General features: G+C 46.7%; 1 protein-coding gene across 1 annotated transcript in view; it reads right to left on the reverse strand.

The window, feature by feature from the left end:
* The window catches only part of GNB3 (G protein subunit beta 3), an 83,660-nt gene extending 57,957 nt beyond the window's left edge, over positions 1–25,703 (reverse strand). Inside the window, exon 1 of the mRNA XM_088456062.1 lies at positions 24,996–25,703. The gene's annotated coding sequence lies outside the window, so the exon portion shown is untranslated. The remainder of the gene's footprint in view (positions 1–24,995) is intronic.
* Between the last annotated feature and the right edge of the window lie 1,466 nt (positions 25,704–27,169).

Here is a 27,169-nt window from a genome sequence, read left to right on the forward strand (position 1 = left end):
ACTTCATCAAAGCCTTCCAGCTATCATTCTAACTCCTTGCTACATGCTCCTTCGTCCCAATCTGTGTCAACCCAATTTGTCTTCCCCCACCATCTCCCAACAGTAACTATATATGTCATTTTAGCATAAAAGCTCTATATAAATCTACAGATGTATCCTCATACATCTAGCCTCAAAACGCCACGCAGAGCAACTTGCCTGGTGTGAGTAAGTCACCAGGTCTCGTGCGATCCTGCTAGCGTAGGGCATCTTATAACGCACCAGCAGACTCTGCTAATTAATGCGATATGTGACACCTGTATATCTGTGTGCTCCTGAGTCTGTATATGGGAGACTGCACTGAGTAATGTGACACCTGTATATCTGTGTGCTCCTGAGTCTGTATATGGGAGACTGTGCTGAGTAATGTGATATGTGACACCTGTATATCTGTGTGCTCCTGAGTCTGTATATAGGAGACTGCGCTGTGTAATGTGATATGTGACACCTGTATATCTGTGTGCTCCTGAGTCTGTATATGGGAGACTGCGCTGAGTAATGTGATATGTGACACCTGTATATCTGTGTGCTCCTGAGTCTGTATATGGGAGACTGTGCTGAGTAACGTGATATGTGACACCTGTATATCTGTGTGCTCCTGAGTCTGTATATGGGAGACTGTGCTGAGTAACGTGATATGTGACACCTGTATATCTGTGTGCTCCTGAGTCTGTATATGGGAGACTGCGCTGAGTAATGTGATATGTGACACCTGTATATCTGTGTGCTCCTGAGTTTGTATATGGGAGACTACGCTGAGTAATGTGATATGTGACACCTGTGTATCTGTGTGCTCCTGTGTCTGTATATGGGAGACTACGCTGAGTAATGTGATATGTGACACCTGTGTATCTGTGTGCTCCTGTGTCTGTATATGGGAGACTGCGCTGAGTAATGTGATATGTGACACCTGTATATCTGTGTGCTCCTGAGTCTGTATATGGGAGACTACGCTGAATAATGTGATATGTGACACCTGTATATCTGTGTGCTCCTGAGTCTGTATATGGGAGACTGCGCTGAGTAATGTGATATGTGACACCTGTATATCTGTGTGCTCCTGAGTCTGTATATGGGAGACTACGCTGAATAATGTGATATGTGACACCTGTATATCTGTGTGCTCCTGAGTCTGTATATGGGAGACTGCGCTGAGTAATGTGATATGTGACACCTGTATATCTGTGTGCTCCTGAGTCTGTATATAGGAGACTGCGCTGTGTAATGTGATATGTGACACCTGTATATCTGTGTGCTCCTGAGTCTGTATATGGGAGACTGCGCTGAGTAATGTGATATGTGACACCTGTATATCTGTGTGCTCCTGAGTCTGTATATGGGAGACTGTGCTGAGTAACGTGATATGTGACACCTGTATATCTGTGTGCTCCTGAGTCTGTATATGGGAGACTGTGCTGAGTAACGTGATATGTGACACCTGTATATCTGTGTGCTCCTGAGTCTGTATATGGGAGACTGCGCTGAGTAATGTGATATGTGACACCTGTATATCTGTGTGCTCCTGAGTTTGTATATGGGAGACTACGCTGAGTAATGTGATATGTGACACCTGTGTATCTGTGTGCTCCTGTGTCTGTATATGGGAGACTACGCTGAGTAATGTGATATGTGACACCTGTGTATCTGTGTGCTCCTGTGTCTGTATATGGGAGACTGCGCTGAGTAATGTGATATGTGACACCTGTATATCTGTGTGCTCCTGAGTCTGTATATGGGAGACTGCGCTGAGTAATGTGATATGTGACACCTGTATATCTGTGTGCTCCTGAGTCTGTATATGGGAGACTACGCTGAATAATGTGATATGTGACACCTGTATATCTGTGTGCTCCTGAGTCTGTATATGGGAGACTGCGCTGAGTAATGTGATATGTGACACCTGTATATCTGTGTGCTCCTGAGTCTGTATATGGGAGACTGTGCTCATTAATGTGATATGTGACACCTGTATATCTGTGTGCTCCTGAGTCTGTATATGGGAGACTACGCTGAATAATGTGATATGTGACACCTGTATATCTGTGTGCTCCTGAGTCTGTATATGGGAGACTGCGCTGAGTAATGTGATATGTGACACCTGTGTATCTGTGTGCTCCTGAGTCTGTATATAGGAGACTGCGCTGTGTAATGTGATATGTGACACCTGCATATCTGTGTGCTCCTGAGTCTGTATATGGGAGACTGCGCTGAGTAATGTGATATGTGACACCTGTATATCTGTGTGCTCCTGAGTCTGTATATGGGAGACTGCGCTGAGTAATGTGATATGTGACACCTGTATATCTGTGTGCTCCTGAGTCTGTATATGGGAGACTACGCTGAATAATGTGATATGTGACACCTGTATATCTGTGTGCTCCTGAGTCTGTATATGGGAGACTGCGCTGAGTAATGTGATATGTGACACCTGTATATCTGTGTGCTCCTGAGTCTGTATATGGGAGACTGTGCTCATTAATGTGATATGTGACACCTGTATATCTGTGTGCTCCTGAGTCTGTATATGGGAGACTACGCTGAATAATGTGATATGTGACACCTGTATATCTGTGTGCTCCTGAGTCTGTATATGGGAGACTGCGCTGAGTAATGTGATATGTGACACCTGTATATCTGTGTGCTCCTGAGTCTGTATATGGGAGACTGTGCTGAGTAATGTGATATGTGACACCTGTATATCTGTGTGCTCCTGAGTCTGTATATGAAGCACAACGGGAAAAAAAACTGCGGCCGCTACATTAAAGCACTTTGTATAGCGTCGCATATCAAATTAATCAGCAGTGTCTGCTGGTGCATTCTAGGCAAATCACATTGTGACTCATTTTCGTATAAAAAAAAAAAGATGCCCGCATTAGCAGAGTCTCACCAGACCTAGCGCGACGGCATTCTGATCTGTGAAGTGCTCCTGTCACATTTATAAATGTAAAAGTTGCTTTACTTCGAGGGCTTGTTTACACCTATCCGTAATTTTGTGCTTCTCATGCGATAAGTGTGAGAATTAATGTATGAAAGGCGCACTAACAACAAGATAAATAACAGTCAATGTTGCCTTTCCCATTGTTGCTTTCTAAAATTTTAACCCGCATTAGCACATCCCATTTCTGATGCGTTAACGCGCACCTGCCCCTATAGGGGATTGTTTTGGTGAAAGTGAAAGGCGTATGGACAGAGCACTAAAAATGCATCGGTTTGGTTTTCTTGCAGTCATTTCTTCCATTTGTATATGTGTGAACAGGTTTTACAGTGTTGTTTTAAGGTGCCCATCCACTAGACGATTAAGTTGAGCGATTCAACGATAACGATAATTCACAAAAATGTCTAAAACAACCAGCGATGCGCGTGCCTGCTGGTCGTTTAGACATTATCATCGTGTAAACATGCTGGACAACCTGACGATAACGTTTGCAGATGATTGATGAGCCTGCACTGAACGACTGCTCGTTCAGTGCAGGCTCATCACAGACTGACAAACGACTGCACAATTACAATTTCGTAATCGTGCAGTCGTTTTCATGTCTGCTAGTGGATGGGCACCTTTAGGGCCTGATTCAGAGACGTAAGCTAACCCGATGGCAAGCGTACATCTCCGATGGTGGGAGGACCGCTCGCATGCACAGCCTGTGCAGCACTCCAACGCTCGCAGAGCCTCCAAGCCGCAGCCTGATTGACAGGCTGTGGCATTTGGGAGGCGGAACGGGAGCATTCCTCGAAAAGGATGGGTGGGTGTCGCCCTCGTTTTCCGAGAGGGACGAGGCCAGGGTCTGCATCCAAGGACGCAGACTTCCTGGCCTCGTAAGCTGCTAGGACCCGGTCGGGCTGCTGTAAGCTTTTGTTACCGTAGCCTGGCCAAAGGATGCCTGTAGACCAACCTGTATCCAGAGCATTCTAATATTCATAGTGCTAGAACAACCTATAGCCAATCAGAGCATTATAATATGCATAGTGCTAGACCAACCTATAGCCAGAGCATTATAATAAGCATAGTGCTAGACCAACCTGTATCCAGAGCATTATAACATGCATAGTGCTAGACCAACCTGTATCCAGAGCATTATAACATGCATAGTGCTAGACCAACCTGTATCCAGAGCATTATAACATGCATAGTGCTAGACCAACCTGTATCCAGAGCATTATAATAAGCATAGTGCTAGACCAACCTGTAGCCAATCAGAGCATTATAACATTCATAGTGCTAGACCAACCTGTATCCAGAGCATTATAATATTCATAGTGCTAGACCAACCTGTATCCAGAGCATTATAATATTCATAGTGCTAGACCAACCTGTATCCAGAGCATTATAATATTCATAGTGCTAGACCAACCTGTATCCAGAGCATTATAATATTCATAGTGCTAGACCAACCTGTATCCAGAGCATTATAATATTCATAGTGCTAGACCAACCTGTATCCAGAGCATTATAATATGCATAGTGCTAGAACAACCTATAGCCAATCAGAGCATTATAATATGCATAGTGCTAGACCAACCTATAGCCAGAGCATTATAATAAGCATAGTGCTAGACCAACCTGTATCCAGAGCATTATAACATGCATAGTGCTAGACCAACCTGTATCCAGAGCATTATAACATGCATAGTGCTAGACCAACCTGTATCCAGAGCATTATAACATGCATAGTGCTAGACCAACCTGTATCCAGAGCATTATAATATGCATAGTGCTAGACCAACCTGTAGCCAATCAGAGCATTATAACATTCATAGTGCTAGACCAACCTGTATCCAGAGCATTATAATATTCATAGTGCTAGACCAACCTGTATCCAGAGCATTATAATATTCATAGTGCTAGACCAACCTGTATCCAGAGCATTATAATATTCATAGTGCTAGACCAACCTGTATCCAGAGCATTATAATATTCATAGTGCTAGACCAACCTGTATCCAGAGCATTATAATATTCATAGTGCTAGACCAACCTGTATCCAGAGCATTATAATATTCATAGTGCTAGAACAACCTGTAGCCAATCAGAGCATTATAATATGCATAGTGCTAGACCAACCTATAGCCAGAGCATTATAATAAGCATAGTGCCAGACCAACCTGTATCCAGAGCATTATAACATGCATAGTGCTAGACCAACCTGTATCCAGAGCATTATAACATGCATAGTGCTAGACCAACCTGTATCCAGAGCATTATAATATTCATAGTGCTAGACCAACCTGTATCCAGAGCATTATAATATTCATAGTGCTAGAACAACCTATAGCCAATCAGAGCATTATAATATGCATAGTGCTAGACCAACCTATAGCCAGAGCATTATAATAAGCATAGTGCTAGACCAACCTATAGCCAGAGCATTATAATAAGCATAGTGCTAGACCAACCTGTAGCCAGAGCATTATAATAAGCATAGTGCTAGACCAACCTATAGCCAGAGCATTACAATATGCATAGTGCTAGACCAACCTGTATCCAGAGCATTATAATATTCATAGTGCTAGACCAACCTGTATCCAGAGCATTATAATATTCATAGTGCTAGACCAACCTGTATCCAGAGAATTATAATATTCATAGTGCTAGACCAACCTGTAGCCAATCAGAGCATTATAATATGCATAGTGCTAGACCAACCTGTAGCCAATCAGAGCATTATAATATGCATAGTGCTAGACCAACCTGTAGCCAATCAGAGCATTATAATAAGCATAGTGCTAGACCAACCTGTAGCCAATCAGAGCATTATAATAAGCATAGTGCTAGACCAACCTATAGCCAGAGCATTATAATAAGCATAGTGCTAGACCAACCTATAGCCAGAGCATTATAATATGCATAGTGCTAGACTAACCTATAGCCAATCAGAGCATTATAATATGCATAGTGCTATACCAACCTATAGTCAATCAGAGCATTATAAGAAGCATAGTGCTAGACCAACCTATAGCCAGAGCATTATAATAAGCATAGTGCTAGACCAACCTATAGCCAATCAGAGCATTATAAGAAGCATAGTGCTAGAGTTTAGTCTAGACCAGTGGTTCTCAAACTCAATCCTCAGGACCCCACACAGTTCACATTTTGTAGGTCTCCTAGTAGGGGAACAGGTGTACTCATTACTCACTGACACATTTTAAAAGATCCCCAGGTGGAGCTATTTATTTTACTTGATTCTGTGAGGAGACCTGGAAAACATGCACTGTTGGGGGTCCTGAGGACCGAGTTTGAGAACCTGTGGTCTAGACCAACAAGTATAACTTTCATTGTGGTAGACTAACCTGTAGCCAAACAGACCATGATAACTGTAGTGGTAGACCACTGTAGCCAATCAGATCATTAGAACATTCATCGTGCTAGACCAGTGTTAGGAAACAGGCCTCGGGCTCCATACCTTCACTTGCAACCCCCAACTCCTTCCTGCTGTGTTGTGATACTTGTTATAGCTGGTAAAACGTGTTAAAATAGCCTGTTGATATGTTGTTATTATTATGTTCCTTGATTAAAATAGATCAACTTAACTTGCTATTTAGAGTCACTTGCGGCCCTTTATGTATGTAGAGGGCCCTCCAAAGCGGTCCCAGAACGGTGTATCAGGTTACCTACCACTGTACTACACCAACCTGGAGCATTAGAACAATAGTGATTGCCTGTAGCCAATCAGAGAAACAGAAAGTCCACGTGGGCACAGCATCCTATGGCCAATCGGAGAATTTGGACGTTCGCACCCCTAAACCAACTCTTCAGCCAATCAGAAGATATCAGCCCTTACAAGACGAGAAAAAAAATAAAAATTGTAGCCAATCAGCCCATCGGAACATTTGCAGCATATTAAAGAATGACCGACCAGATTGTACAGTACATTCTATTTAGTGGTCATAAAGGGATCATTTAATTGATCTTCCAGCTATTTCATGCCACTGGCTCATGAGACAAAGGACATCATTCAGAGTCGGTCGAAGCGGCCGCACGGTCGTACGGGAAAAGGGGCCGGATATGCAAATGATTCCCTAGCAAGTTGCGTCCCTAAGTTCGGATCGGTAGCTGGCTGACCAAGGGGAGGAAGCGGCCGGAATTAAAAAAAATACGCCCCCTTCTCGTACGCATTGCACGTCATCTCCGGGCATATAAGGATTAATCGAGACCATCGGGAACCATCGGAACTGGTCGTAGAGCTTAAGGTTGACCATACCCTCTCTTAAGCTCTACGATCATGTCAGTGTAAAAACCTCCCATGTCACATGTGCCATGACGCTACTTTGCTAATTATGCACTCCCATAAACCGTATACACTCCCATAAAACGCAGTTCGCATAATTAGGCACGCCTGCGTTCGGATCTCCACTCCCCCGTTTTCAAGTACCTTCCCCTGTTACCACCCACAAACACCTCAATCTGTCACTCAAACTACCGACCTGGCTGTGTTCAAGGAGAGAGAAATTTCTGATTGTAGCGGCTAGTTTGCGCACGCGCATTGCGAACTTTACGCATGCGCAGTATAGCGATCATTGGTGGCGTACGACCGTGCGGCCGCTTCGACAGACTCTGAATGAGGTCCAAAGTATCAAAGCTGAATTGGTACAATCTTAAATAAAAAAAATAAAAAATTGCTTTGATTTATTTTATTAAGGACACCCTGGGGCCTGGGGATTATATACGGAGGGCAAATGTCCAGTAACCTGGACCAACCAATCAGACCTTACAGTAACAGTTTTATGTTTGGCCTGGATTATATCCTGGATCAATAAATACTAAATTAAAGATTTTATGCTCCAGATGCTCACGTCCCTCTGTCCAACACCCCATCTGCCATTATTTTTTGTTTGGTTGATAAACACCAAGGGAGGGAGGGGGGGTAAAAACAAACAAAAAAAAACATGGAAAATATCCAAGCATATACACTCAACATAAAGCCACGTGTATCCTGGACCCCAGATCTGCGCGGACCGAGACCAGTACATGGTAAATACCTCCCTGTCGGGGGCCTCTGAGCCTCTTAATTTTCCTCTTCTTAACTTTTCCTGGAAATAGCTGCTTGGATCAGATCGGTCAGTCCTAGATAACAGTTTCCAAATCCTATATTAATGACCAAATCCCCCTCCTGTCAATCATTTCTCGGCCCTCTGTATTTCATCCAGTTTCACGGACGCCATTTGGTTGCAGATTATATACATGAAAATGAAATATCGTCATAGATCTCTCTGCGTCTGTATGAAACGCCCACTATTACCACTACTGATACTCGCCAGACGGCCAGTTTCCTCACGTACATATTCCGGTAACAATTAAGAAGCCATCGTACAGGTCTATCAGGCTGAAGGCAGATGTCAGAAATACTTTTTGCCGCCGTTCATTTAAGAAAGGCGCAACTGCAATCCTCTAAAGCTGATCATCTGGTGCACTGAGGATCGTTTTATGCAATTCTGTCTCAGTGGTGCTTGGAACCCTACAATCCTACTCGTATCAGGTTTGCTGAGTACAGGCCGATTATCAGAACTAACGAAGACCTAGGGCAGTTTGGATAATCGGACATGTATTAAACCAGTGCTTCCCAAACTCACTCCTCAAGACACCGAGCAAGTCCAGGTTTTAAGGATAACCATGCTTAATCATAAGTGATATAATACCTCAGTCAGTTTGATTATAGCATCTGTGCACAAGCCTGAATATCCTTAAAACCTGGACTGTAATGCCGAGTACACTCTTAAGCGACACCGCAGCTGGGCGACCGTCCTCGCATACCGAGTGACCGATTTGGTAAGCATACATACTGACCAATCGGCCGCTCGATAATTCTGGTCAGACCTCACAACTGGGCCCCAGTTGCCCGCTCAGTTGTGATGTCAGCGTCGGCAGGTGTTATGTCTCGTTGAGAAATTAGGCCGTATGTATGTTGTTTTTGACTTGTAGTTTTACGATATAGTTTATGTTTCTACGGGCAAATACACTATCAATTTGTACATCAGATTCTCATAGACTGTGTTTGGATAATTGGTTGTCTGCAGCAGGGGCGGGGAACCTTTTTTCTGCCGACGGCCATTTTAATATATACAACAACATTATTCGCAGGCCCGGTGCAGGTCACACCCCTCCATGTGATGTCACACAGGGGCAGGGCCACAATCGCCGGTGATTGCAGCAATGCTGTAAGGGCAGCGGTGTGACCGTCTGAAGCATCCTAAGGGAACTTAGGCGGCACTGCTGCATAGATTCTGGCTGCAGGGCGCCATTCTAAGCACCCTGCTAACCAAATGAGGGTAGCAGAAAAAAGTTCAGAGGGCCACACTAAAATAATTCCTCGGGCCTTATACGTCTCCTGGGCCTGAGGTTCCCCATCCCTGGTCTACAGTATTAGTGTTCCGACTAAGCTGTTTTAGCGGGACGCTGCGCCCTGCCTGATTTTAAAGTAGGAAAATGCGCCCTGCTAAAAAGCAGCCTGCCCTGTTCCTTCCTCACCCGGCCGCAGTGTCCCACGGGTGGGATAAGCTGCGGTTACCGAACACCGCTGGGTGAATAGATGGCATGCGCATGCCCACGGCATCTATTCTCAGTGAGGGGAGAGCTTGAGAGAAGCCCAGCACCTCCGTAAGTACTGGGCACGCCCACAAGTCTGCCGAATTGGGGGGTGTCACAAGGACACACCCCTCCCTGGTCGGCCACGCCACCTTTTCAGAAGCATGTGCGCCCCTTGGCGCGCAGAGTCCCTGTCCCGGTCTAGTGGGAACAATAGTTATGTTTACAACATTTACTCAAATATTCACTTATACAGCACAGAAAATACGACATACAGTCAGGTCCATAAATATTGGGACATTGACAGAATTTTCATATTTTGGCCTCTATTCACCACCACAATGGTTTTGAAATGAAACAAACAAGACGTGCTTTAACTGCAGACTTTCAGATTTAATTTGAGGGCAATTACATCCAAATGGGGTGAACGGTGTGGTAAGATTTGCATACAACCAGTGGCGTATCTATAATGGGTGCAGTACGTGCGGGGCACACGGGCCCCCGAGTCTAGTGGGGCCCCGCACCGCACACACTGCACCAATATTTTTTTTAAACTTACCTGTCCGAGGTACCGCGTTGGGTGTCACTGCTGCTCAGAACACCGGAAAAATGTCCACTGCGGCCATTTCCCGGTGTTCTGCGGATGCGCAGTAGACTCCGGGCACTAGTGTGTGCCCGAAGTCTCCTACGCATGCACAGAACGCCGGAAAATGGCCACCGCCCATTTTTATCAGCGTACTGCGCATGCGCAGTAGACTCCGGGCACACTCTAGTGCCCGGAGTCTACTATTGCTCCGGTGGCTGGCCAGCCGCGTCAGTCGGCTGCCAGCCACCAGGGAGAGAGGAGGAGGCCCCGCATGAGGAGTGCACACGGGCCCCCTCCTCTCTTAAAACGCCCCTGCATACATTTTATTGGTTAATATTAAAAATATGAAGATGCAGCGATACAGCTTTAAAATCTGTGATAATGATAAAAGGAGTAGTTTGAAATATTTGTATTATTTGAAATTAAGCTAGTTGCCTCAAACCAGAGGCAGCCACTGTGAGGAAGCAACTAAAATGCAAGTAAAAGCAGCCAACTTGCTCACTAGGAATAAGTGACCTGTTCCCTCAGAGAGGTCATCAGTACCTCGCCAACTATAGTAATAGGCTGGAAAATGAGTCAGTCAACAAAATGGCTGCCATCATGCACTTTTAATGATACATATGTCTCCCACAAGGGTTAAGTGTTTGAAGAAAACAAGAGATATGGTAAGAACTTACCCTTGTTATCTGTCTTTCTTCAAAGTCCATAGGGTCCACAGGGTTGACCTTGGGGTATAGGTTGGGAACCAAATCCGGGCACCACGCAATTAAAGCTTTCAGCTCCCAGGATGCACTGGGTCCACTCTCCCTATAACCCCGCCCCCAAACCAGAGGCACCTCAGTTTGTAAGTAGCCAAAGGCCGGAGGAGGAAAGAAAAGAGAGAGAAGACTGGAACACTCAAGAACCATACTCACAGAGAAGGAGAAGGGAAACCGGTGACCAGTAACACAGGCCCATATGAAGCCAGGTGCGTCAGGGCGGGTGCACTGTGGACTACGAAGAAAGATAGATAACAAGGGTAAGTTCTTACCATATCTCTCATTTTCTTCTTCAGAGTCCACAGGGTTAACCTTGGGGATGTCCCAAAGCAGTCCTTATAAAGGTGGGGATGCTCCTGTGCTGAGAGGAGAATCCGTCGCCCAAAAGGAAGCATCCTGAGAGGCAAAGGAATCCAATGCATATCACCTTAGAAAGGTGTGGACAGAAGACCACGTGGCCACCTTGCAAGACAGAACAGCCGAGGCGCCACAGCGAGCCGCCCAAGAGGGGCCCACAGCCCGAGTAGAATAAGCATCAACAGAAACAGAAAGGCACAGAAAGGCCTTCCTATGTGTAGGCCCCTGAGATAGGCATACGAAGCCATCCAGACAATATCTGTTCACTGGCTGGCCATCCTTTCCTGTGAAATCCAGAAATCCATAGACCACAAATAAGGAGTCTGATTTCCTGAAGGAACTTGAATGGACCACTTAAATCCTGGAGAGGCCGGACCACAGTCAATGAGGTCACCCCAGCCGATAGGACTGGAGACTGAAATGTCGGTACAATAAGTACCTGAATAATATGGAACTCAAAAACCACTTTAGGAAGAAACACAAGGCAAGTTCGACTCACAACCCTGTCTTGGTGAAACATCCAAAAGAGGGAGCCCTATGAGAACGCTTCCAATTCCGATACTCTCCTGGCAGATGCATACGCCATAAGAAAGAGAGTCTAAGTCATAAACCACGTAAGGACTATCCAAATCAGTGGTTAACATGAAGGCCCCAGGAGGGCACGAAGGGCCACTGCCAAATCCCAAAGAGCCCCTGGGGGGATAAAGGGAAGTAAAATCCAGAAAACACCTGTAAAGGAGGAACTGGATACCAGAGTGTGGAGCAATTCCACATCCGAACCATGCTGACAGTGCAGAGACCACTTTCAGGGAGGCCAGGCGGAGGGCTAGACTCAAGCTAGCTGGAAGGAATGCCAGAACATCTGGAAATCCTACACACCTGAGGATCGTAGCTACAGGTACGATACCATAAAAATGATGTATGCCACATTCTGAAGGTAGATCCCAGCAAAAGCTGGCCTACACGCTCTAAACATCCCGATGATGACAAAGCCAGAGAAGCCTTAGGACCACAGTAGGGACGCAGTCAAAGACAAACGATCCAGGTCCAGGGAAAGGCAAGGACTCTGAGACCACAGGTCCGGATATTGAGGCAGCAGGAAAGGAGTGTCGATGGAGAGACTCCGAAAATCTAAGTACCAGTGACGTCTGGGTCAATCTGGAGCCACCAGCAGGACAGTACCTTCGTCTTGATTGAACTTCCGAAGAACTCGAGGAAGAAGGGAGACCGGAGCAAACAGGTACACAAATTTGAAGGACCACTTCACTGATAACGCGTCACCGAAGGTTGCTTCAGCGCCTTTAGGTCTGGACCCAAACACCGGCAGTGTGTGATAGAGTAAGGAGGCCATGAGGACCACCTCTGGGAGGCCCTCTCTGCTCACTCTTGGAGAAAAGACTAGTTCCCCAGAATGCACGTCGTGACAGCTGAGGAAGTCCGCTTCCCAATTGAGAACTCCCTGAATGAACACTGCAGAGATGGCCGGGAGGAGACCCTTGGCCTGTGTCAGAATGTGTGACACTTCCGTCATTGCTGCCCAACTTCGAGTGTCTCCTACATGTAAGCCACTGTTGTGACATTGTCAGACTGAACCTTTACTGTGAAGTATGTGTTAGGCCAGAGCAAGGGCCCAAGACAGCTTGAAGATCCAATAAGTTGATTGGCAGGGCGAAAGCGACAGATGTCCAACTGCCCCGAAAGGAGTGTGGACCAGTCACTGCACCCCAGAGACTGACGTCTGTAGTAAGGATTACCCTAGATGAGATGGCCATAGCCACCCAGATAGACAGATGCACCTCCAGAGAGAGCATCATCGTCTGAACAGTGATCCGATGGGGAAACCCATTCCATCTGGAGAGGATCAGTTTTTGCAAAGGCCTGGAATGGAACTGAGCATATGCCACCCTTTAGAAGGAAGACACCCTAGATTCCAGAACCTGCAGTACAGAGTGTAATGACACTTGTCGACTGTGGAGACATCCACGCACTCATAGTTGAAGAAGAGTGGAGATCTTGTCTGACGTAAGAAGTATTCTCCGATTCTGAGAATCCAGCAGGGTTCCCAGATGAATCATACTCTGTGAGGGATTCAGGGAGGACTTTTTTCCCAGGTGATTAACTATTTATGCGTGTGAAGGAAAGCAATGGTTAACTGGAACTGGCCTTAAAGTATCTTGGTGATCCTGCTAAGAGCAGGAAGTCGTCCGGATACAAGAGCAGTCAGATACCCTGAACAGGTGGTCCGTCACAAAAGCCATAAATCTGGTAAACCCCGGTGGGCTGTGGACAGGCCAAAGGGCAGAGCCCGAAAATTGGAAGTGTTGCTGTGGCACAGCATACCTGAGGAACACTGATGAGAGGGCTATCTAGGTACCTGTAGGTACGCGTCCTGAATATCCAGCGATACCATTAAGTCCCCAGGTTCCATAGCTCAGATGATGGAGTGTAGGGGTACCCTCCTGAACCTAGGCACCTTTAGGAATTGGTTCAGGGATTTGAGATAGCGGAATGGCCAATGAGGACCATTCGGCCTCTGCCCCAGAAAGAAAGTAGAATGAACAGTCCCTCGTTGAGATAGCGGGGCTAGCATAACGACCCCTGCCTACCGCTAGAACTGTATAGCTTTCTGGATCTGTAAGGCCCTTGTTCAGGTCTGAAGAAGGGCCTGTGTAGCAAACCATGTGGGGAGGCTGTCTGAGCAATGAGAGGGCGCACCGGTGAGAGACTTCAACTCTTACCCATGCATCCGTGGTGACTTGACACCAGCACTGGGCGAACTGAAAGTGTCGGCATCTCACTCTGGGATCCCCCAGATGAAGACCTGTCCCGTCAGGCTGAAGGTTTAGCAGCAAGACGTCTGGATGTCGGTACCGGGTATGGCGGCACTTATGGAGGCCGACAGCCGAGGAAAAGACTGGCCTTCAGGCTGCCCCTGAGGACAAAAAGACTTAACAGATTTAGTCCGAGGCCTTGTAGTGGGAGTAGCTGAAGGCGGAAATTTAGCCGTTAGTGAAACTTCCAACATTGCTACAATCTTGTCAAGGTTAGGACCAAACAAGATCTCCCCAATATAGGGTATCCATTTTAAGGTCTATCTTGAAGTCCACCTCGGCCTTCCAAGAGCGCAGCCATAGGGTATGGCAGTGGATACAGTCGCAACTGAAACCCTGAACGTGAGGAGACTGGCATTGAATATAGTTACTCCAACATATGAAACTGCATTTTTTATGTGAGCAACAAAAGACATCTGACACCCAGAAGTTTCTGGAGGGAAACAGCTCTACAAATGCATCAGCCCAGGACTCAATTACATTAGCCAACCATGCGAAAGCCATGGTTGGACGGGCAACAACCCCTGAAAGCGAGTATATTGATTTCAGGGAAAGTTACCACCTACGGATCCGCAGAATCCGTCCGGGCAGGAATGGGAGGCGTAGTAGCGCTTTTAAACAGACGAGTAATATGAAAATCCACCCCAGGAGGTGATTCCTATTACTTATAATGACCCTCAGGGAATGGGAAACATGAGGCCAAACAATGCTGAAACTGAGGGTGATTTGATTTAGGTGCAGGTTCGACATCCTCTATAACTAGGATGGACTTGACTGCCAGCACCAAAGCCGGGATAATACTTCTTGATTTAAGCTCCCCCTCGTGTGAGAGGAAAGGAGTCCGATACATCATCCAGTTCACCCTTGGCTGACGATATATAGACAGCAGTGCAGACTGGGAAGTAACCACAGGGCGTTTATTACGCCATTTTGTGTTCCTTAGAAACTACATCCACCCAGGGTGGCTGTTGTGATAATCCCTGCAAGGAAAATGACAGACTGTAGTACCTGAGGGAATTGCATGTACTGTGAAAAACCCCGTTAGGGAGCGATAGTCTGTGTCACTCAGTCGCGTAACTATAAATTTTGCTCCCCCATGCCAAAAAAGTTTCAGGCGCCATAGCACATTATGCCACACAGTAATGCCCCTAATAGCACATTGTGCACACAGTAATGCCAAAAACACATTATGCCAAACAGTAATGCCCATTATTACTTCCCACCCTGACTGATCTACTTCACCAACCCTCCTCTCTGCTCCTGCCAGTCTGTCACCTCAGCTCAAGACAGGTTGCACAGTTTTTATGTCCGTGTAGAACCAGATTATTGGGAACATAGTTTATAACTTGTAAACTGTGTGTATCAAGTTAGTGCCCCTTATACAGTGCCCCCTGTAGTTGTGCCCCAAAACACAATGCCCCTATACTAGTGCCCCTTATGCAATGGCCCCTGTAATAGTGTCCCTTATGCAATGTCCCCTGTAGTAGTGCCCATTATGCAGGGCCCCTTGTAGTTATGCCCATTAAAGTAGTGCCCCCTGTTGTTGTGCCCCTTATGCAATGCCCCCTGTAATAGTGCCCCTTATGCAATGCCCCCTGTAGTAGGGCCCATTATGCAGGGCCCCCTGTAATTGTGCCCATTAAAGCAGTGCCCCCTGTAGTTGTGCCCATATGCAGTGCCCCTTGTAGTTGTGCCCCCTGTAGTTGTACCCATTTTAGTAGTGTGCCCTGTAGTTGCCCCCAGTAGTGAGCCCCCTGTAGTTGCACCTAGTCGATCCCAATAGTGAGCCCCCAGTAGTGACTCCCCCCCCCCCCTTGCGCACACACACAAAAAAAAAAAGACACTTACCTTTATCCCCGCTCCAGTGCTGCTGCCGTCCATCCCTGGCGACCACTCCTCAGCACTATGGGAGTGACGTCATGATGTCACTCCCATACTGCTCTGCGGGACCCGGAAGACGGAGCTCACACCTGAGCTCCGTCCCCGGCGTCCGCTCCTCGGTACTATGGGAGTGACGTCATGACGTCACTCCCATAGTACCCTGCAGGACCCGGTAGACGGAGGGAGCTCCATCCTTTGGCTGCTGCCGGGGGTTTGAATAGGAGCCGGGCATCCGCTGGTAACACACTCAGCGGGCGCCCGGCAGATGGAGGTTGCGACCGCACCCCCTGCACCCTCCGTAGTTACGGGAGTTCCACCACTGAGTGGCGTAACTACTGCCCCCGTCGCCCCCAAGCTACCCAGCGCCTCCAAGCCACCGCGGGGGCAGTAGTTACTCCACTGGTGTCACTGGTAAACCGCAATAACTGCGAGATACCCTGAGATGAAAAGGCAGCATGTTGAAGTAACCCCAAGTAAGTTACAACAATGTGGGCCGCCAGGTGATCCGCAATGGCTGCTAGAATCTTGAGAAAGAAACCGCCCACGGGGTCCTGTAAGAGGCCCAGCACCTGATGGCGCAGTATATATATAACCCTTTCTGAGTCAAATCTTCCGTACACAAACCTGCAATCCATGACTTGCAGGATAGCAAAAATGGGTACAGTATCGTGCTCTATTTTCTGGTCAGACCTATCTGACTAACCATCCTTGTGGAAATATCAAGCAGCCTGGTCCTGACTGACGCTAGGATTAGCTGCAGGGGCCCATTACCAGCGTATGCAACACACAGTTCCATCTAAAATATGGCAACGTGCAGCACGCAACAGTATGTGACAAACCTCACAAATATTGACAAGTATATATATGTGAGGTCTCAGAACCACCCTAAGTACACTTGTATTAGGGCAGATTGTAAAGAAAAGGGATAGATATATACTGCCAGGTGAGAGAAAAAACACAGACAGTCAGCACTAGCATAAGTCACATACAATTAATAAACATTACATATAATATACTGCAAATGGCACTACATTCAACTGCCCAGATTCAGTGTCTGGGAAGGCTATAGCACTGTGTACACATACCCAAATGGTGAGGTACGAAGGGGGACCGGACCAACTGCCGTCCTAGGAGTTCTGTGCTGCACCATAGAAATAAAATGGCCGCCTGGAGACCTCAGAGGAAGCGTGGCCCACGGAGGAGGCAGCTCAGGGACGCCAGACTATAGAACTGAAAGGCGCGCTGAGCTGAGGGGAGGAGCTGCTGAACAGGCTGCCTCCCCCGGCCTGCTATTAACCCCGGAACTCCGGCTCCCGCTGCCGATCATTAAGTCCCTGGTGGTCTAGTGGACCCCCGGGGTATGGGGGGGCCCGCCGCCACTGCCAATGCCAACGCCTCCGGTCTATCCCCAGAGACATCGGACTGCATAAATGCGCGGATCACCGCAAGCGGCGATCCGCGACCTTACCTGTCCCTGTCAATCCAGCAGCAGCCCTGGGCGCCCGCAGAGTCCGGCTAGTACAGACCCCCAGATCTGTACTGGCGTCTCTGTACCGGTGGGGTGGAGCAGCGGCAGCTTGGACGTCCTATGGACAGTCCGATGCTGCCGCTCTGGAGTCTAAAGGGATTTAAAAAACTTTAAACTCATAAAATAAAAAGTAGCTTAGGGGCTGCTAATCAGCCCCCCCCCCCACATTAACGGTGACCCGACTCCAGCCGGGCACCAACTTAAAACTGAGGTGCCTCTGGCTTGGGGGCAGGGTTAAAGGGAGAGTGGACCCAGTGCATCCTGGGAGCTGAAAGTTTTAACTGCGTGGTGCCCGGATTTGGTTCCCAACCTATACCCCAAGGTCAACCCTGTGGACCCCTTATGGACCCTGAAGAAGAAATAAATAGTTGAAGGTCATAATCTCAAAAAAAAAAAAAAAAAAAAAAAGACAAATAAAAAAGTCAGGGATGAAAAATTACAATTCTTAGTGGCAATTTAAATCAACTAATCCCTTGGGGGTGTAGTTCTTTTTTCCCATTAGATTGTAAGCTCTGGAGGGCAGGGACATCTATCAAATATTTGCTTTACCAGCCATGTTTGTCTCCGCAGTTATATCAATAAGATGACTTACAAAGTGCCAGCAATGTTTACACATTGTCATGAGCTGTACAGACAGACATACTTACTGACATCACCTGCACAGGTGTACTAGCAATTCCCCACACCAATATTGTCCGAGCACACATATAACTTGCAAAACAACTGTCAAAGGTATATACGCAACTCTCTCTCTCACAAATAACTAATTGTGCCGGTATGTAAACAGCGCACGTATAACAAATTAGATATGTAAATAACCGACACGTGCAATGTACAGATATGCACGCCGTAAATATACAAATTAAAATAAAGTATATAAACCGCTTCCAAACACATCACTTGCAAGGATTTGCATGCAACTGAAAATTTTTACACTGCAATAATACAAATATATACATTACGCAAACAAAAAAACTTAAGTGTTTGATAATCATATAATTTTGGAGAAGCAGATTGATGTGTACATACTGTGTAATAGAATTGTATTATGGCCATGTCCAGTGGTTCGGTTATGTTGGGGGGCTGATCGCAGATTTCTAATTAACGGGATCACGCGCAGGCCCCCGTATGATTCTGCCTTATCAACAGGCAGAGGTGTTTACAGGGCGGTGCAGGGACAGCCTGCGTCCCTGGAAATGGGGGCATGTCGCCTCCGTTTTCCAGGAGTGGCAAGGCCTGGATCTACGTCCATGGATGCAGATTCCAGGCCTCACATTCGGACAAGCCTGCATAAGCTTAGGCTTACTCAGCTGGCCTGCGCTGTCCAAGATCGGTGATCCCAGGCTGTGACCTCAGTCGAAATTGTGATCTGTACTGAATCAGGCCCTAGGTCTGTATAGGGGTTTAATAGAATTGTATTATGGTCATTTCCAGTGGTCTGGTCATGTTGGTGGAGTAGTGTCCTATGTCTATATACTGTGGATCAAGCATGGCAAACGTGCGGCCCAAATAAACATTTTATGCGGCCCGACAGTGTGGGCCCAAATACATATATTATGCGGCCCAAACCCGGAGACTAAAGAAGGCTCTAATAGCTTTAGAGGCCAGCGTTCCCAGTGAAGCAGTCCGCGGATGACGTCACCCGCAATGAGAAGAACCTGCGCCTGATGGATCCAGTTGGAAAAAAAAAAAAAAAGACCATATGCATCATACAACCATTAATAATTATACATCATATACAAGGTTTTTGATCTAGTTAGATCCAGTCAGCGGCAGCGTGTACGCGGGAGCGCTGACGGCGTGGACTGGAGCGGTGCCCAACGGCCAGCGTGAAGAGAGGCAAATACTGCACTGTGGGGAGTGGGGCCTATTCTACACTGATAGGGACAAAAGCAAAAGGGGCACTACTAGGGGCATTACTGGGGGCACAACATAAGGGGCTCTAATACAGATGCATTGGATAATGGGCACTACTTTAGGGGAAATTGCATAAGGGGCTCTAATACAGGGGGCATTACATAAGGGGCTCTAATACAGGGGGGGCATTGCATTTTCTTGCTGCCCGCACTCTAGCTGCGTACACACGGGGCCTGATTCAGACCCGCTCGCTCTGAATCAGGGCCGGGTTTTCTTTCGGTTTTTTTTAGAACGGCCTCTTGGCCGCTCGCCTAGCTGTGGGTGACCACCCACAGCTACAGCGAGCGACCATCGGGCTTGCGACCCTTGTGGTAGGGTCTCGTGGCCGCAAGCCCCAGAGAGATTTCGGCTCTAACAGAGCCGGTATCTCTCCACTGACATCACTCGTGATGTCGTTTGGGGGCGGCCCCACTGACAGGCGTTCTCATGGGAACGCCTCCGTTTGGGCAGCCACCCCCCCGGCCTGCCCACCAAAGGGGGCGAGCTGTCACTCAACATCGACAGCTCGCCCCTTTTGTTGCAAGACCCAGAGCGACGGAGTGCCCGTCGCTAGCCAGGTCTCGCGCATGCGCACGACGGAGCCGGCTCCATCATGCGCATGCGCTGTGGGCCACCATCGACCCGGTTGCGAGCGCTCAGAGCTTGCGATCGGGTCTGAATCAGGCCCACGGTACGATAAAATTGATCAATTTGAACTATAACGATATTGTTCATATCGTTATGTTTTTGGCCCCTTCCAACCCACCAACTACTTGTGATGCGCCAACACGTATGGACGATAGCGATATCGTCCATCACCCATGCATGCAGGTCAACTTGCTCGATAGGGACCCGCAATCGTTGACCGCGGGTCGATATAGTCTTTGGTAAGTTGGTGGTGTGCTGGATGATCGATATCAATCATCCAGCACACCAGGAGGGCGCAGGGTGATCAGACAGCGATATCGTTATCGTTGTCTGATCGCTCCGTGTGTATGGAGCTACAGACCTTGAATATTCGGCCCGGTTGGTATTTCTGTGTAATACATGCCTGCTGTAGGTATACAAGTATCACATATCAGATAAATCAGTGCAGTCCCATCCACCTGTTGCGACTAATGTTGGGTACACACTGGGACGATGTCATTGTTTGGGCAAATCGGAGTGACAAATCGTGCTCACTGTGCGCATCCGCGGTCGCATGCAACGACATCAGGTTTGATGTGCTGCACATCAAACCCGACGATAACGCATGCAGCCCCACTCATGTTAATGAAGGATGGAACGAATGATCATTCCGTTGTTCATTACATCGTTTTGATGTGTACCCATAGTACGATATATCGTCATGGCACACATCGTCCAGTGTGTACCCACCATAAAACACATTTTCTGGTGAAAAAGACGCTCACAGCAGACGGAGTCAGTCTGGACCGAGAAGGGCCGTTTGGCGCAACTGCAGCAATAATGGATGAGATCACATCTGGGGTGTCATAGAACTCTATTATGATCATGTACAGTGGTCAGGTCATGTTGGGGGTGTAGTGTCCTATGTCTGTATAGCGTGTAATAGATGTGTATTATGATCATGTACAGTGGTCAGGTCATGTTGGGGGTGTAGTGTCCTATGTCTGTATACAGTGTAATAGATGTGTATTATGATCATGTACAGTGGTCAGGTCATGTTGGGGGTGTAGTGTCCTATGTCTGTATACAGTGTAATAGATGTGTATTATGATCATGTACAGTGGTCAGGTCATGTTGGGGGTGTAGTGTCCTATGTCTGTATACAGTGTAATAGATGTGTATTATGGTCATGTACAGTGGTCAGGTCATGTTGGGGGTGTAGTGTCCTATGTCTGTATACAGTGTAATAGATGTGTATTATGGTCATGTACAGTGGTCAGGACATGTTGGGGGTGTAGTGTCCTATGTCTGTATACAGTGTAATAGATGTGTATTATGGTCATGTACAGTGGTCAGGTCATGTTGGGGGTGTAGTGTCCTATGTCTGTATACAGTGTAATAGATGTGTATTATGGACATGTACAGTGGTCAGGTCATGTTGGGGGTGTAGTGTCCTATGTCTGTATACAGTGTAATAGATGTGTATTATGATCATGTACAGTGGTCAGGTCATGTTGGGGGTGTAGTGTCCTATGTCTGTATACAGTGTAATAGATGTGTATTATGGTCATGTACAGTGGTCAGGTCATGTTGGGGGTGTAGTGTCCTATGTCTGTATACAGTGTAATAGATGTGTATTATGGTCATGTACAGCGGTCAGGTCATGTTGGGGGTGTAGTGTCCTATGTCTGTATACAGTGTAATAGAAGTGTATTATGGTCATGTACAGCGGTCAGGACATGTTGGGGTTGTAGTGTCCTATGTCTGTATACAGTGTAATAGATGTGTATTATGGTCATGTACAGCGGTCAGGTCATGTTGGGGGTGTAGTGTCCTATGTCTGTATACAGTGTAATAGAAGTGTATTATGGTCATGTACAGTGGTCAGGTCATGTTGGGGGTGTAGTGTCCTATGTCTGTATACAGTGTAATAGAAGTGTATTATGGTCATGTCCAGTGTATAGGCCATGTCGGGGGGTGTAGTGTCCTATGTCTGTATAGAGTGTAATAGATGTGTATTATGGTCATGTACAGTGGTCAGGTCATGTTGGGGTTGTAGTGTCCTATGTCTGTATACAGTGTAATAGAAGTGTATTATGGTCATGTCCAGTGTATAGGCCATGTCGGGGGGTGTAGTGTCCTATGTCTGTATAGAGTGTAATAGATGTGTATTATGGTCATGTACAGTGGTCAGGTCATGTTGGGGTTGTAGTGTCCTATGTCTGTATACAGTGTAATAGAAGTGTATTATGGTCATGTCCAGTGTATAGGCCATGTCGGGGGGTGTAGTGTCCTATGTCTGTATAGAGTGTAATAGATGTGTATTATGGTCATGTACAGTGGTCAGGTCATGTTGGGGTTGTAGTGTCCTATGTCTGTATACAGTGTAATAGAATTGTATTAAGCTCTTGTCCAACAGAACAGTAATAGTGTGCCCAGGGGTCAGGATGATGTGGGGTGTAGTGTTCTATAATAGTATAGAGTGTAACAGATGGGCAGCACAGACGGTGTAATGGTTAGCATTACTGCCTCACACCACTGAGGTCGTGGGTTCAATTCCCACCACAGCCCTAACTGTGTGGAGTTTGTATATTCTCCCTGTGCTTGCGTGGGTTTCCTCCGGGTACTCCGGTTTCCTCCCACACTCCAAAAATATACTGGTAGGTTAATTGGCTCCCAACAAAAATTGACCCTAGTGTGTATGTGTGTGTGCATGTGATAGGGAACATAGATTGTAAGCTCCACTGGGGCGGGGACTGATGTGAATGGACAAATATTCTCTGTAAAGCGCTGCGGAATATGTGTGCGCTATATAAATAACTGGTAATAAAAATAAACAGTAATAGTGTGCCCAGATGATGTGGGGTGTAGTTTTCTATATTAGCATAGAGTAGTGATTTTCAACCTTTTTCAACTCGTGGCACACTACACAAAATTGCCAAGGCACACTATACGGCGATGCACAGATGAGCTCATTCAGAGCCGCTCGCAAGCGGCCTGATGTTTGTGCACTGTGCATACGCCGCATCCATCGTGCGCGATACCCGACAAGCAACTGAACTTCAGTCGCTACGGGCTCGCAACAAGACGGGGCGGCTGTCGATGGTGACAGCTCGCCCCGTTTTGTGGGCGGGTAGCTGGACAAACGCAGGCGTTCCCTTAGGTCTAACTGACATCACTACTGATGTCAGTAGTGGACTTCTTGCTCTATTAGAGCAGGAAGTCCACTCGGCCTTGCAGCAGCCTAGACCCTACCGTAGGGTCTCGTCGCAAGGCCGATGGTCGCGATTATCGCGATGGTCTCCTGGCCGCTCACAGAAGCTGTGGGTGGCCTCCCACAGCTTTGCGAGAGGCCGGAGAACAAAAGAAAACAAAAAACGCCCACAAACCCTGCGAGCGGCCAGCGGCAGCAAACGGGTCTGAATCAGGCCCAGAGTTTGACCAATGAAAAAACATACACATTGGCTCCCACATAAACGAAATACACACACACACACACACACACACACACACATTGGCCTCCACTGAAATACAACACACTACATTGGCCTCCACAGGAATAAAACACACTACATGAGCTGACCGCCGCGGCACACTTGACAAGCGCTCGTGGCTGCGGCACAGTGGTTGAAAAACGCTGGCATTTGATAAACGATTTGACGGATTTGAACTACGAACGATTTTTGACTGCATTAAAATGAATGGAATCGTCCAAATCTGACTGCAAACACATCAGATATCGTTATCTGACCATCGGGAACGCGCATCGTTCAGATGTCAGATTTTCCTTCAGATATGAACGATTGATTGATTTTTTAAATAGTTATCGTTCAGATCTGAAGAAAAATCTGACCGTGTGTATGCACCATTATAGTGTGCCCAGGGGTCAGGATGATGTGGGGTGTAGTGTTCTATATTAGCATAGTGTAACAGAACAGTAATAGTGTGCCCAGGGGTCAGGATGATGTAGGGTTTAGAGTTCTATAACAGTATAGAGTGTAACAGAACAGTAATAGTGCGCCCAGGGGTCAGGATGATGTGGGGTGTAGTGTTCTATATTAGCATAGTGTAACAGAACAGTAATAGTGTGCCCAGGGGTCAGGATGATGTAGGGTTTAGAGTTCTATAACAGTATAGAGTGTAACAGAACAGTAATAGTGTGCCCAGGGGTCAGGATGATGTGGGGTTTAGAGTTCTATAATAGTATAGTGTAACAGAACAGTAATAGTGTGCCCAGGGGTCAGGATGATGTGGGGTGTAGTGTTCTATATTAGCATAGTGTAACAGAACAGTAATAGTGTGCCCAGGGGTCAGGATGATGTGGGGTGTAGTGTTCTATAATAGTATAGAGTGTAACAGAACAGTAATAGTGTGCCCTGGGGTTAGGATGATGTGGGGTGTAGTGTTCTATATTAGCATTGTATAACAGAACAGTAATAGTGCGCCCTGGGGTTAGGATGATGTGGGGTGTAGTGTTCTATATTAGCATTGTATAACAGAACAGTAATAGTGCGCCCTGGGGTTAGGATGATGTGGGGTGTAGTGTTCTATATTAGCATTGTATAACAGAACAGTAATAGTGCGCCCAGGGGTTAGGATGATGTGGGGTGTAGTGTTCTATATTAGCATTGTATAACAGAACAGTAATAGTGCGCCCAGGGGTCAGGATGATGTGGGGTGTAGTGTTCTATATTAGCATAGTGTGACAGAACAGTAATAGTGTGCCCAGGGGTCAGGATGATGTGGGGTGTAGTGTTCTATATTAGTATAGAGTGTAACAGAACAGTAATAGTGTGCCCAGGGGTCAGGATGATGTGGGGTGTAGTGTACAATGTAACCCATTGATGTACAGATGCACACAATTCTCCAGTTCTGTATGAACACCACATGCAAAGTTATAACCAGCAGACATCAGTGCTAAACATCCAACACATGTCCCATAAAAAAAAAAAACACAAGATACAGTTATCTCTTACCTGTGTAGGAAGGATCCCGCTTCTGTCAGCTGTTATTACTCTGCTACAGTCTCCAATAGGCTGATTCTATTACCCAACCTATGAAACTGCCCCTCCTGCCTATTACTCCCAAAACTTTATCACTGTCTCCTCCTGGGTACCCTGCACTGTTGTGCTACTCCTCCCGGGTACTTCTTACCCCTGCACGGTTGTGCTACTCCTCCCGGGTACTTCTTACCCCTGCACGGTTGTGCTACTTCTCCCGGGTACTTCTTACCCCTGCACGGTTGTGCTACTCCTCCCGGGTACTACACAGTGTTGCTGCCCCCTCCAGTCTGCTTATTACCCCTGCACAGTTTTACTGCCTCCTGCAATCTGTGCTGGCCTCCTGGACCTTCGTGTCCACCTGTTGCCTCTCCTCGCTGCACCCCTTCCCCGTGCACTTGTCCGGCCGGGTTCCTCTCCCCTCTCTGTGCCTCCCTTTCACCTCACCTGCGAGAGCCCCTATTCCAGGCCCCCTGTGTCCTGCCCCTGGTACTGCTCCAGTGCTCCCACCTGCCCTGTGCGTATCCTCTCTCTGCTGCCGAGGTATGAGACGTTTCTGGGGAGGGGGAGACAGACGGGTGGGGGCTGGAGGAGGAGGAGGAATGAGGCTAAAAGCCGATTTGGAGTTAAATGCTTAAATGCAAAGCAGTTTGCAAATGGGAAAACAGGAGCCAGGAAATAAAAGGATGGGTGTGTATGTGTGTGTGTGTCTATTACTACTTATACAGACATGTCACCAGCATTGTCTGTAGTGTTGCATGTGCACTTGTCAGTAACTTACTTATGACTTCATGCTGTCAGTTGTATGGAATTGTTCACACTTTTTTTTTTTTATGCATGGAAAATCTCTATAGTATAAATAAGCTAAATATACTCCCCAAAACTACAGGCCGGCCCTTCTGCAAACACCACACTGTGACCATACAAATGGGAAGTGTCCCATTAACTTATTCTGCTCTTATCATGTGGGCAAAGCACATGACGGAACACTTAGGCCTAGCCAAGGGCTTACTGTTATTATTAATGTTAATTATTTATATTTTATATATATATATATGTATTGCGCGGAGGGAGCTCTCGTTCTATCGACGAGCGATATATCACGAGTGCAGATATGTTTGTGAACAACGTCAGTCACAGACTTATCAGGTCAACCCTGCAGCACAGCCGATGCCGATACTGTATATTGAATCTGGCTGTGTGTAATGGCGACTCACCGCACGCTTGCTGCATGGGAACGCCGACACTGACATCTTAACTGGACGGGCAAATGTAAATGCCCTCCCAGTTGTGATGTCACCCCAGACACATCGAACGGCAGATCAGTAAGTGTGTATAGCTTACCAATCGGCTGCTCTGACGGCGGATCGATCTACTGACCGATCCGTCGTCAAAGAGTGTACCCAGCATTACTTAGATCTTCCTATTTGACCATCCAGAGTACTGAATTCATTGGGTATTATGCACTTGTTGCTTTATAGTAATTCATTGTAGGCATCCACATTCCAAGCATAGATTATGTCATATATATATATATATATATATATATATATTGCTGGAGAGGCACAAAATTATTTGAACAACTGTATAAAATAGCACGTGCAGCGCTATATATATATATATATATATATATCTAAAGCATTTTTTATTCTATTCCTTATTAGTAAATGAATTTGGAATAATAAGCACAAGCCTTGTACATGTGTGTATGCGTGTGTCACATATGATTATTAGGTACTGAGCTGGTGTCACCGTGGATCAGGTTGTGAACAAGGAGAAGCTACAAGATGAGGCTGTTAGAAGCAGCCTGATTAGTGGAACAGGTCGCTGCCTCTGTGATTTCTGATTTTAGCTTCTAGTAAATCCTCTTCAGCTGCATCTGTTGAACCTGCTGTTATCCTGAGCAAAGCAGATAATACTCCATAACCCCAGGATTGCCTGCCCTGTCCTACCTCTCCTCTACATGCGCTGGCCAACCATGACTCTCCAGCAATCCCTGTCCTGCTGCACTGGTATCCAAAGCACTGCCCCATATTAATCAGCTGTATAAACTGTGTGTATGTATGTATGTGTATATATATATATATATATATATATATATATATTGCCCTGCCCTGTCTTATTCTGTGGACTATAATAGCACTGCCCTG

Source organism: Taudactylus pleione, unplaced genomic scaffold (assembly GCF_031769625.1).
Source record: "Taudactylus pleione unplaced genomic scaffold, aTauple2 ptg000685l, whole genome shotgun sequence".
Taxonomy (NCBI): domain Eukaryota; kingdom Metazoa; phylum Chordata; class Amphibia; order Anura; family Myobatrachidae; genus Taudactylus; species Taudactylus pleione.